This window comes from Microcaecilia unicolor, chromosome 6 (genome assembly GCF_901765095.1).
Source record: "Microcaecilia unicolor chromosome 6, aMicUni1.1, whole genome shotgun sequence".
Lineage (NCBI taxonomy): Eukaryota > Metazoa > Chordata > Amphibia > Gymnophiona > Siphonopidae > Microcaecilia > Microcaecilia unicolor.
In genome coordinates, this window is record NC_044036.1 from 1,273,939 (window position 1) to 1,287,733 (window position 13,795).

At 43.3% G+C, this 13,795-nt stretch overlaps 1 protein-coding gene across 1 annotated transcript in view; it reads right to left on the bottom strand.

Annotated features, from left to right (window-relative positions):
* Positions 1-13,795, bottom strand: part of IPO13 (importin 13) — a 151,394-nt gene that overhangs the window by 117,100 nt on the left and 20,499 nt on the right. The window lies entirely within an intron of this gene.

The following is a 13,795-nucleotide window of genomic DNA, read 5'->3' on the forward strand; positions in this document are numbered from 1 at the left end:
CCAAATATACTCAGTCTATTAAAAAGGAGGAAGGAAGACCAAACGACAGCCGGCATGATTAAAACGTAAGGTGAAGGAAGCTACGAGAGCTAAAAGAAAATCCTTCAGAAAATGGAAGAAGGATCTGAATGAAAATAATAAGAAACTGCATACAGAATGGCAAAGAGGGCCTTTGAGAAAAAAAGATTGCGCTGGAAGCAAAATCACATAGTAAAAAAAATGTTAAAGTATATTAAAAGCAAGAAGCTGACAAAAGAATCAGTTGGACTTCTAGATGACTGAAGGGTAAAAGGGGCACTCAGGGAAGACAAAGCCACAGCAGAGAGATTAAATGAATTCCTTGCTTCAGTCTTCACCGAGGAAGATTTGGGAGAGACACCAGTGCCAGAAAAGAAGCTCACAAGTCAGAGAACTGAATGAAATCTCTATAAACCTGGAAGATGTAATGGCACGATTTGACAAACTAAAGAAAAGCAAATCACCTGGACTGGATGGTATTCATCCCAGATAGAATTGAAAAACGGACTTGCAGAACTATTGTTAATAATATGCAATTTATCTTTAAAATCAAGCATGGTACCGGAAGATTGGAAGGTGGCCAATGTAACGCCAATCTTTAAAAAAGGTTCTAGAGGGGGAAGGAAGTGACGTCACCGACCTAGATGAACGTCTGAGAGACGAGCTCCGGTCGCCCCGCGGCAAATACAGCAAAAATCGCAAACTTAAACGCGGTTCAAAAGCAAGATAAAAGCTTTACTAAGTTCAGGAAGCAACACGGCACCTGCCTATGCACTTAAATTTCACAGCACCGGATCTTTCACGATTTGCCTTCGTGAGAGCTGAGTCGAAGCCCAAATCCAAGATGGCGGACGCGCGCAGAACAAAAAATACAACGGAGGCAGAAAAGGCTCTAACACAAGACACTTTGCTGGAACAGCACAATTCCGTGGAATTAACGGAAGGGGAGCAACTTAGTCTGCACCAGTGGCTACAAAATATTAGCTCCGATCTTAAAGCCCTGCGAACGGAAGTGGCTACGCTGGGAGCAAACTTACAAGGTGAAATCCGCGAATTGGGAGCACGCTTGGAAGACACTGAGGTGCAGGTGGAGGCACAGGGGGAGGCCTTGGGAACATTAGAGCACCAGTTTGCAGGGCTGCAGAACGAGCACCAACAATTATTGGACAAAGTAGAGGACCTGGAAAATCGGGGCCGTCGCAGCAACCTTAGATTTCGGGGCCTCCCAGAAACCCCCAACTACCAGAACTGTGAGCAAACAATACAGCAGATTGTGCAGGACCTGTTCAAAGTAAATGGCGAAATGATAGATCTTGAAACAATACAGATTGAAAGAGCACACCGGGCATTAGGTGCTGTGCGTAATAATAGGCCAAAAGACATCATTGCCTGTTTCACCAGATATAAGCAAAAAGAACAGGTGCTGAAACTGGCGCGCCAGACGCAGGACTTTAAATGGGATTCGTATACTATTGAAATATATCAGGACTTGGCGGCAGCAACACTAAAAAGGAGAGGGGAGCTGAAACCATTTACAAGACACCTTCGGGAGTTAAAGATCCAATATAGATGGAGACATCCCTTCGCCCTCGTGCTATATAAAGATGGAAAGCAACATCAAATTAAATCATTGGAGGAAGCTCAAGAACTGTTTCCGGAGACAGCAGTCCAAGGAGAGACAGCAGAAATGGGCACTGGAGTGCGACCTGCTTCCCGCCTTCCCCCGCCGAAGTGGCAGAGGGTGGGAAAAGGTCCGAGAAGATTACAGCGCCAACAATCAGCAACACGAATTACCTGAAGTAGCCTGGACAATATAATTGGTAAAAGCTTTGAATGTTAAGTAAAAGTTGTTAAAAGATGGGTTATGATACGCCTCTGATGGGGCTCTGGACATGAAGAGATAATTTAAGAAATGTTGATGCTGCGGGGTGACTGAGACGAGATAGGGGGTACCTTCCTTCTAGACTAGGTAATCACTGAGATACCAAGTGATGCCTAAAATTCAGAGGGGTGAGGCGGGGGGGAGGGAGGGAGGATTAAAAAAGAATGGAAGGGGAAGGAGAATAAGAGTGGTGTGGTGGGGGATACAGATGGGACATAGAAGAATAACTTCCATGATTGAAGGACTAGGGGCATGGTTACTAAATGTTGAGATAAATGGGAGACATTAAATGTTTGTTGTTAAATGTTCGGGGACTGAATGTACCTAGGAAGCGACAATTGATGTTTCGGGAATTGCAAAGACAGGGAGTGGACATAGGGCTGATTCAGGAGACTCATTTAAAACCCAGGTATGAACGCTTATGCAAACATAAGGCATATCCCCAAATTTACTTTGCTTCTAGTTTAGATGATACAAAAAGTAAAGGGGTTCTTATAGCTTTTCGCAAGGGGAAACCATGGGATATAAAGAAAATTGTAAAAGACAAAGGTGGGCGATACCTATTGATCATTTTCACGCTGATGGGTAGAACATACACATTAGTAAATATATATAGCCCAAATACAAGGCAAGGGGACTTCATTAAAGAAATAGACCAGCTACTGACCAGACATATAGAAGGTTCCCTACTATTAGGAGGTGATTTTAATTTAACACTGAATCCACACATAGATAACACCATACGTAAAATAAATTATGCAAAAAGTGACAGAAGACAACTACATGAGTTTATTACTCGTTGGCAGCTACAAGATTACTGGCGCAGAGATAACCCCACTCAGCGGGCCTATACATATTTTTCTATGGTCCATCAATCGGCATCTAGGATAGATATGTGGCTGGGAGACACCTCATTAATGGGAGCAATTGGAGAACATATAATCTTACCGAGGACCTGGTCGGACCATTCCCCGGTGCTTTTGCGGCTTCGGGGGGTGGGGCCACAGGGTGGACGGAGGCAGTGGCGCCTGGATAATGCACTGCTGTTAGATACAGAGAACAGGGCTCAGATAGAACAATACATCACAGAATATATACACTTTAATGAAAACGAAGAAGTGTCCCCAACAGTGGTGTGGGAAGGATTCAAGGCAGTTCTTAGGGGCCATTTGATAGCCTTACGTTCTAGGAGATGGAAAGAGAGATGTGCGAAAGATAATGATTTGCGCCAGCAATTAATGCAAGTAGAAAAACAGCTGCAGGAGGGGACAGCTCAGAGTCCGCTACGTTTAAGGGGACAGGCATACGAGCTGCGCACACAATTACATGAGCTTGAGCTAGCTGATATATCAGAAAAATTACAACGTGTGCGTCAGACGCATTTTGAATTTGGTAATAAAGCCAGCCGGCTATTGGCCCATAAATTAGCACAACAAACTAACAGGAATATGATAGGGGGAATCAGAGAAGGTGGAGGAGAGGTGCACTCGGAGCCTGAGTTCTTAGAAACGGCATTTAGAAGATACTATCAGCAACTATATAGTGCAGAAGGGGAAGAGGGAGATGGGGAAATAAAGGCATACCTAACAGATATAGACCTCCCGAGGCTTCCAGAACACACTATGCAGATTTTGGGAAAACCTATCACATTAGAAGAAGTGGAACAAACGATTCGTGCGTTGTCCCCGAATAAAGCTCCAGGATCAGATGGGTTCACCCCACAATTTTATAAAATATATATGAAAATGCTAGCCCCAATGCTATTGCGAGTATTTAACTCGTTGGATGAGACCACAAGCTTACCAGATACCTGGAACATGGCCACAATGACGGTTATACATAAACCAGGCAAAGATCCCCAATTATGCAGCTCATATAGACCGATCTCACTGTTGGGGGTGGACTATAAGATATTTACGAAAATTATGGCTACACGGCTTCAGAAATACCTTCCACAACTTATACATGAAGACCAGTCGGGCTTTGTCCACTCACGGCAGACATTTGATAATATTAGGAGAATATTGCAGGTAGTACAAGGGGCCCATATACTTAAATCACCACTCTGTATATTATCTTTAGACGCAGAGAAGGCTTTTGACAGAGTCGGTTGGCCTTTCTTATTTGCAGTACTGGAAAAGATGGGAATTAAAGGGAGGTTTGTGGAGTGGCTCCATCTCATTTACCGAAGCCCATCGGCGGCAGTGCGTATTAATGGAACATTAACAAGCCCATTTCTCCTACACAGAGGTACCAGGAAGGGTTGCGCGCTATCGCCCTTACTGTTTGCATTGGTGATGGAGCCACTGGCTGCCAAGATTCGAGCGAATCAAGAGATAAAGGGCCTTAGAGGAGGGGGCATTGAAACCAAGATACTTCTCTTCGCAGACGACATTCTCCTTATCCTAAAAGACCCTCAAAAGGCTCTCCCGATGATAGGAGTGGAGATACAAAAATATGGGGCACTATCAGGCTTCAAGATTAATTTTGATAAGTCTGAGGCATTGGACGTGAACATACCTAATTCAACCTTAGCCTTATTGAAAAGGCAATTTCCCTATAAATGGGCTTCTAAATATATCAGATACCTGGGGATAAATATCACACGACGAATAGAGGACCTATTCGAGAATAATTTCCCGGGTAAGGTACGGGACTTATTCCGAGAAATGGACAGATGGGAAGGCTTGACACTGTCATGGGTGGGCAGGATTAATGCTGTAAAGATGATTATGCTTCCGAAACTGCTATATTTGTTTATGGCTTTACCCATAGATATACCCGATGCCTTCTTTCGAGGCTTACAAGGCAAGGTCTTCTCCTTCATTTGGAGGAAAAGACCACCTAGGGTTAATCGAGCTACAATGTACCAACCACGAGATAGAGGAGGTATGGGGGTCCCATCCTTTTATGACTACTACTATGCGGCACACATTAGGCTCTTAGCAATTTGGTCCCAGAACACAGAAAGATATGGGTGGGTATTGAACAACACTGGTTGGAACCGTACCCACTAAGAGCGGTCCCATGGCTGCCCAAACAAACACTTAAAGAATTGAGTCGGAAGAGTCCCTATCTTCTACGATGGCCTTTAGAAAAATGGATCAAGATAAGGGGAACTTTTTTCCCGGAACGTGTGTATTTCCTACATACATACCTTAGATTTGCCCCTCAGTTTGGATCTGAAGAATCTAGCAGGATATATAAAGCTTGGGAGGAAATGGGGTTGTATGAACTGGGACAAATGTGTAACGAAGATAAGATCTATACATATCAGGAACTATGCCAGGAATATGGGCTCTCCCCGCTTCAGGCCTTCCACTATGTTAGGGTGCAAAATTTCATTAAACAAAAGGCGGGAGAGGAACTTGAATTAACTGAAACGCAATTAGAGAAAGGGATAACAGGAGGAGGAGGGCGAGGGAGCATTACTAGAATATACAAAGCCCTATTGGCACGAGAGTACCCAGTGGAATACTATACACAAAAATGGGACCTAGCCATGGGAACAGCTCATAACCCTATACAATGGGCAAGAGTTTTTAAATCTTTGCTGCGGGTATCAGTGTCCAGCGCCATGGTAGAAAATGGACACAAGATTCTATATAGCTGGTATTACACCCCTAGCCGCTTGGCTAAAATGCTCAGGCTAAGCTCAGCAGAATGCTGGAGAGACTGTGGGGAGGAGGGAAATATGTATCACATTTGGTGGTCCTGTGTACATGCACAAAGATACTGGGCAAGCATAATGGATGTTATTTGTTCAGTGACAGCTTTACATTATGAAATGAAAATGGAATACTGTCTACTACACTTTAAACCACCTAATATACCATGGCATATACACCAATTTGCCACCCAGATGTTTGTAGCAGGTAAATTAGTGCTTGCAGCAGCCTGGAAAAAACTGAGTCTGCCGACTCATCTCAATGGTATTGGGAAAATTGGAGTACATTCAACTGATGTCCAAGCTTACAGCTTTAAATAAAGGACGTTTGACTCAACATCAAAAGATATGGGAGCCTTATGTAAATTGGAGGGCTACCACTGTAAAACCCTGAAGCCACATAGTCTGTAGAAGAGGGTAAGGGGGGAGGTGGGAGGGAGGGGGTTAAGGGGATTATGACAGAAGACACAATATTGAGTTGGTTAGAATCTGGCAATGTTGTTGAGTTGATCAGTTAATGCAAATTGAAGATTTGTACTGTTTGAAATGCAGCATGTAAAACCTTGAAAATGCAAAATAAAAACTTAAAAAAAGAAAAAAAAGGTTCTAGAGGTGATCTGGGAAATTAAAAACGCAAAATAAAAACTTAAAAAAAGAAAAAAAAGGTTCTAGAGGTGATCTGGGAAATTAAAAACCTCAGAAAGGCGGTATGTCAAGTCAGGTGTCAGGCAAGATAGTAGAGACTATAATAAAGAACAAAATTACAGAGCATTTTCAAAAACATGGATAATTGAGAAAAAGCCAACATGGATTTAGTGAAGGGAACCAATCTACTACATTTCTTTGAAGGGATGAACAAACATGTGGATAAAGGTGAGCCGGTTGATATTGTGTATCTGGATTTTCAGAAGGCGTTTGACAAAGTACCTCATGAAAGACTCCAGAGGAAATTGGAGAGTCATGGGTTAGGAGGTAGTGTCCTATTGTGGATTAAAAACTGGTTAAAAGATAGAAAACAGAGAGTAGGGTTAAATGGTCAGTATTCTCAATGGAGAAGGGTAGTTACTGGGGTTCCCCAGGGCTCTGTGCTGGGACCGCTGCTTTTTAACATATTTATAAATGATCTAGAGATGGGATAAAATTAAATTTGCTGACAACACAAAGTTATTCAGTTGTTAAATCACAAGAGAAATGTGAAAAATTACAAGAGGACCTTACGAGACTACACATCCAAATGGCAGATGTTGTTTAATGTGAGCAAGAGCAAAGAGATTCATGTGGAAAAGAGGAACCCAAACTACAGCTACGCAATGCAAGATTCCACATTAGGAGTCACCAACCAGGAAAGGGATCTAGGCACCATCACTGGCGTCATCATTGATAATACGTTGAAACCTTCTGCTCAGTGTGTGGCGGTGGCTAAGAAAGCAAATAGAATGTTAGGTATTATTAGGAAAGGAACAGAAAACAAAAATGAGGATGTTATAATGCCTTTGTATCGCTCCATGGTGCAACCGCACCTTGAATAATGTGTGCAATTCTGATCGCCACATCTCAAAAAAGATCTAGTGCAATTAGAATAGGTATAGAGAAGAGCAATGAAAACGATAAAAGGGGATGGGATGACTTCCCTATGAGGAAAGGCTAAAGCGGCTAGGGCTCTTCTGCTTGGAGAGAAGAAGACTGAAAGGAGAAATGATAGAGGTCTATAAAATAATGTGTGGAGTGGATCGTTTGTTTACTCTTTATTTATTTATAACATTTGTATCCCACATTTTCCCACCGATTTGCAGGCTCAATGTGGCTTACATTTGCCGTAATGGCAGTTGCCATTTCCGGGTAACAGAGTTACAAAAGGCATTGCATTAAGGTGCATACATACATGGTAAAGAAGAATGCATTATGGTATTGCATATTAGTTCCTGAGTAATAGATTGGTCATCGACTATAGACAGACCATATTCGACATAAGGATTAAAGTGGTAGTGCTTGGTCATTATTAACAAAGAGGTTACTCATTCAAGTGATAAAGAGTTCGGTTTTTCTAGTTCATGTGGTGTCTTATTATTTAGTATATTATTTACTATTCCAAAAATACTAGGACTAGGGGGCACACAATGAAGCTACAAAGTAGTAAATTTAAAACGGATAAAATATTTCTTTACTCAACGTGTAAACACTGGAATCTGTTGCCAGAGAAATGTGGTAAAAGCAGTTAGCTTAGCGGGGTTTTAAAAAAAGGTTTGGCTATCTTCCTAAAAGAAAAGCCCATAAGCCATTATTAAAATGGACTTGGGGAAACTTCACTGCTTATTTCTAGGATAAACAAACACAACCACACTTAGCAGTAGAGATTAAGTCCCTTAATCACTTACGGGATGTATTATAGGGAAGTCTCATACAGTCACTTAAGGCAACACACTTGTGTGTAAACCTTTATGCCTATTTTGGTGACACATTTAATCATAGACAACCCCCTGCCATCCAAATCAATTTTTATAAATATTTTTTCTTTCAATTGCTGGGGACAACTAAAATTCCTGGGATCGCTCTGAGACATTTATACAGGTAAGTGTTTGAATTCAGTACAAAATTTTATGTAAGAAAAACTGAATACTTCCACTGGATTCACAAGAGTCTTTTAATCACAGCACAACAAGACATATTGTTATGTATTCACCAGCAATTGAAAGAAAAAATATTTATAAAAATTGATTTTGATGGCAGGGGGTTGTCTATGATTAAATGTGTCACCAAAATAGGCATAAAGGTTTACACACAAGTGTGTTGCCTTAAGTGACTGTATGAGACTTCCCTATAATACATCCCGTAAGTGATTAAGGGACTTAATCTCTACTGCTAAGTGTGGTTGTGTTTGTTTAACATTATAAGTAGAGTGCCGTTAAAAATATTTCTAGGATAAACAGCATACAATGTATTGTACTCTTTTGGGATCTTGCCAGGTACTTGTGACCTGCATTGGCCACTGTTGGAAACAGGATGTCGGGCTTGATGGACCTTTGGTCTGTCCCAGTATGGCAATTAAGTATTTATGTACTTACCCTTGCCTGATCTTTAGTTCCCAAGGTGGCCTGGAGGCCAAGATCTGGGTCCCTCATAATCCTGATAAAGCACAGCTGAGTCCCACGTACCATGCCAGCCAGCGCCTCAGCAAGTTCAAGACTCTTCTGCTCCACGAGGCCGAAGATCCACAGACCAAACCCTGAGAGCTCACTGCTGTGTAGGGGGAATGATCGCTTAAGCCCTACGAGAGGCCACAAAGAGTGAGGGGAATAGTAGCAAAATGGTCACCGTTCCTGCTAAAGCCATCGAGACCACAGTTCTCATGGCTGAGGCTCCATTGGGTATTAGGTATACCCCCCCCCCTTTCCCAATCCAGCCCTCCAATTTCCACAATTGGAACCAGCCCATTGCAAGCAGTACAGAGCCAGCCAGCTGGTTTGTCTGTGCACATAGCCAGAGCCTGCTCGCGGCTCCTGGGATGTAAGAAGTTCCTCACTTGCTCCTCCAGGTATAGGAGGGTTTCCCATGGCAAACAGGGAATAAAAGCTGCTAGGCGGCCAGCTGAATTCCAACATTTTTTTCCACAAAGCTGCCTAGTGTTGCAGGGAAACCTTAGGTGAACACTCCAAATGAAGGGTTTTTTTTTTTTTTTGGGGGGGGGGGGGGGGGGGGAAGGAATGGAGACCCATACCCCCACCCCACAGGCAAGGACCCCATGGGACCCGTGCCTGGAACCACAGCAAGTAAGCATTTGTAGGTGCTGGCTTGGGACTGCAGAAACTGAAAATTAGCACTCTACTGGGGTAAGGTCCGAATCAGAGATCCAAATCCCAGTAATAAGGAGTAGGTCTTAGCCTACATGCTGGGGGAGTAGACATGGACCTGCTGCATCAGCCTGCACAATCTTAGCATCTGCTGGAGGTAGAGAAATATGGATGTTTTGATGTCATCTCTGGGGTGTGTGTGTGTGTGGGGGGGGGGGGGGGGGATCAGCATCTCTTCCTCCATCTGCCTGCAGGAAAGGGACACAACCTACAAGTTCAGACTGGTATAGCAGAGAAAGAATAGGAAGATAAATAAGGACTACGCTTTAATGTTAATGGTAATCAAATAAAACGTGATAAGGGTAATTTAATAAGTTATTTGATGGTTGAAGTATGGATGGTTATAACTGTTACATGGAAATGCCCCAATTCTCCAAGAGTATCAGAATGGCATAAAAAGGTAGGGAAGGTAATGGAACAGAGCAGGAGTGGAAGAGCAGTCTGATGGGTAGAGATCCAGGCTGACAATCAAGGAAGCTCACTTCAAGTCCTTCTGCTGTTCCTCATGATCTTGGGCAAGTCACTTAATCAAGCATTGCCTCAGGTATAAACTTAGATCAGTGGAAATACCCACTGTACCTTAATGTAACTCACCTTGACCTATAAGGTATGAGCTAAATCTAAATAAATTTGTGCAAAGCTCAGGAGGAGATTTGAATACACATTAAGGCAAGGCAGCAAAACATCTTCAGAGCAGTAAAGATCAGATAGTTTACAAGCAAGGTCAGCCACCTTCTGAACATTAATCACGATTTACACAAGTACCAAGATGTGAATGGCTTCTAGGAGCCCCCACTTGCCGACAGTTTCTTAGCCATTGCCTTCTGCAGTCACTGTTACCAACCTAAAGTGAAAGGATGGCCAAGTGGGAAAGGTCATGGGCACAGTAGGCAAGCTAACCTACCAACAGCACCCTACTTAGACTTTTACAGATACAGTTTTTTTATTATTATTACTACAAGGTAGCTGTGCATTTTTACCTTTGCATGTCTGTTTTGTATATCCCCTGTGGAATAGCTCAAAACTCTATGTTTTAGAGGTATAATTTCCACTTCCAACTGGGAGGAATTTGCAAAAGCAGATGTGTTTCCATGTCTTTATGTGTAGTGGAGGAGTAACCTAGTGGTTAGTGCAGTGGACTTTGATGCTGGGGAACTGGGTTCAATTCCCACTGCAGCTCCTTGTGACTCTGGGCAAGTCACTTAACCCTCCATTGCCCCTGGTACAAAATAAGTACCTGAATATATGTAAACCGCTTTGAATGTAGGTTGCAAAAACCACAGAAAGGCAGTATGTCAAGTCCCATTTCCCTTTCCCTTATGACATCACAATATCAGAAGTGAGCCAAGTATTGGGCAATCAAGCCATTGTGACATCACTGATGAGGTTGGCTCTTATTGGTGGAATGAGTGGAGGAGTAGCCTAGTGGTTAGTGCAGTGGACTTTGATCCTGGGGAACTGAGTTCAATTCCCACTGCAGCTCCTTGTGACTCTGGGCAAGTCACTTAACCCTCCATTGCCCCTGGTACAAAATAAGTACCTGAATATATGTAAACCGCTTTGAATGTAGTTGCAAAAACCACAGAAAGGCAGTATATCAAGTCCCATTTCCCTTTCCCTTATGACATCACAATATCAGAAGTGAGCCAAGTATCAGGCAATCAAGCCATTGTGAGCCATTGTGACATCACTGATGAGGTTGGCTCTTATTGGTGGAATGAGTGGAGGAGTAGCCTAGTGGTTAGTGCAGTGGACTTTGATCCTGGGGAACTGTATTGGGCAATGAAGCCATTGTGACATCACTGATGAGGTTGGCTCTTATTGGTGGAATGAGTGGAGGAGTAGCCTAGTGGTTAGTGCAGTGGACTTTGATCCTGGGGAATTGTATTGGGCAATGAAGCCATTGTGACATCACTGGTGAGGTTGGCTCTTATTGGTGGAATGAGTGGAGGAGTAGCCTAGTGGTTAGTGCAGTGGACTTTGATCCTGGGGAACTGTATTGGGCAATGAAGCCATTGTGACATCACTGATGAGGTTGGCTGTTATTGGTGGAATGAGTGGAGGAGTAGCCTAGTGGTTAGTGCAGTGGACTTTGATCCTGGGGAACTGAGTTTGATTCCCACTGCAGCTCCTTGTGACTCTGGGCAAGTCACTTAACCCTCCATTGCCCCTGGTACAAAATAAGTACCTGAATATATGGAAACCGCTTTGAATGTAGTTGCAAAAACCTCAGAAAGGTGGTATATCAAGTCCCATTTCCCTTTAAGTAAAAATGGATATGCTGGTGCACAAGTTTGTTCAAATGTTAAAAATTGCAGAAACAAACATTAAAAACCCCAACAGATCAAGGCCAGTGACAGGTGCTCAGGGAAATGTGAACCTCTATACTGAGAACAGGCTCAGAATGGAGAAGTGGCAAATTTTCTGCCTGCGCAGGCCACCTTTCCCTCAGCTTCAGGGACTAACCAAAGATCTAACCTGAGTAGGCTGGGATGCAGGGAGCCAAGCAGAAGTCTTCCCAAGAGTGAGCGTAGGAGACTAGACATCAATAAGTACATAAGTACATAAGTACATAAGTAGTGCCATACTGGGAAAGACCAAAGGTCCATCTAGCCCAGCATCCTGTCACCGACAGTGGCCAATCCAGGTCAAGGGCACCTGGCACGCTCCCCAAACGTAAAAACATTCCAGACAAGTTATACCTAAAAATGCGGAATTTTTCCAAGTCCATTTAATAGCGGTCTATGGACTGATGAGAATTCAGTGAAGTAGCACTCCGATGTCAAATACATAGGTGGCGAGTGAAATCTAGAAAGATATGTCCTGGGCAGGAAACAACACGGCCGCCAGCAGGTAGTTTGGCTCCCAGGCTAACAACAACTCCTGGAGGCCTAGTGGGACCTTACAAAAGCCAGACTGTATGGAAGTGAACCATTTATGTACTGTTGTCTTCACTATCAAGTAATGCATTTTGCTTTTTTAAGTTAAAGACAAACCACAGTATATAAAGAAATGATTAACATATATAAATTAAATATTTAGCCTCTAATCCCAAACTGTACCACTGGCTCTCTGTACAACCCTGAGACAGGTCCCTTCACCAGTATTTGTTCAGTTCATTTTCAGTGTGTAAATAGCCCCTTAACCCAATTTGATTTACAGCGTCCAAGCATGGAAAATTTCTGGCATCTAAATCAGGCGGAACAGGAGCCGCCACCATCCAGTCATCAATATGACTACGGAACCAAGGTCCAAGTCAGCCTGCTGTTACCAGGCCCCATCACGGAGGCTCAGCAAAGCTAAAGGAAAGAACATATGAAGTACAGGAAGAGGATGGGGGAAAGACATTCTTAAATTAAATAATACCAAAGGCTACATTACAAGGAGTTTTTGTTCTCTTGGTTCTTCACTGCTTGAAACATTTTCCAGACCTCAATGTCTACGCCAATAAGAAATAACAAAAAAACAGAAAAAAAAAGTTCCTGGGGAAAAATTCTATACAAAAAAATAGAATTTAAAAATTCTGTGTAAGGTTTTTGAAATTGCACACAGTATGTTAAAATTGTACAAAATTCTGTATCCTCCATTTCTAAAGTTTTGTGTGTGGAATTTTCCCATGATAATGACCCGACTCCATGTCCCACAGCTCTTCTCCCCATTCCCCAGTTTAGCTTAAACCCTTCTCTAGGCTTGACCCCTCTCACCCCTTGGCAAATTCAAGTCCTTGACTTTTCTCTGCCCCCTCTCCAGAATAAGGCACCCCCAGCTGTTTCTCTCTCTGTACCCCAGCAAAATCCCCTATTCTCTTTCCATCCCTTTTTCTCAAACACCCCCTAGCTCTCTCATCCCATCTCCACCCACACATACCTCTACCCCAAACCTCACTGGCACCCCTCCACCACCACAGCACACATTCCAGTCACCAAAGTATGGCCTCCTCCCCTTGCTTCTTCCTCCCACCCACCCCCAGCACTGAAAGGCACAAGAGGAGAAAGGTGGCCCTTTCAGTGCTGAATTTGAACCACACAGGACCCCAAATTCAACAGCCAGACAAAGGAGGAGGAGGAAGACATGGCCCGATGTCCAGTCACTCTTTTCCTATGCTGATCAACACGGGGAAGGGGGGGGGGGGTTGCTTTAGTAAGTCAGGAGGGAAGTGGTGAAGGGTACAAAATGCCCAAGGCAGTAAGCTGCCTGCTTCTAGCACAGGAACATAAGAGTGTGTCTGTAAAAGGGAGCAAGTGGGTGAGGGCATTGTGAAAGATCAGCAAACACTGACTGAAAACCCTGCACGCTAATTACTTTGTAGCTCTGGGAGCTCCTTCCATTTCTCTGTGCTTTTCTTTGGAGAGGAAATAAATGTTCACCCGCTACAGACAG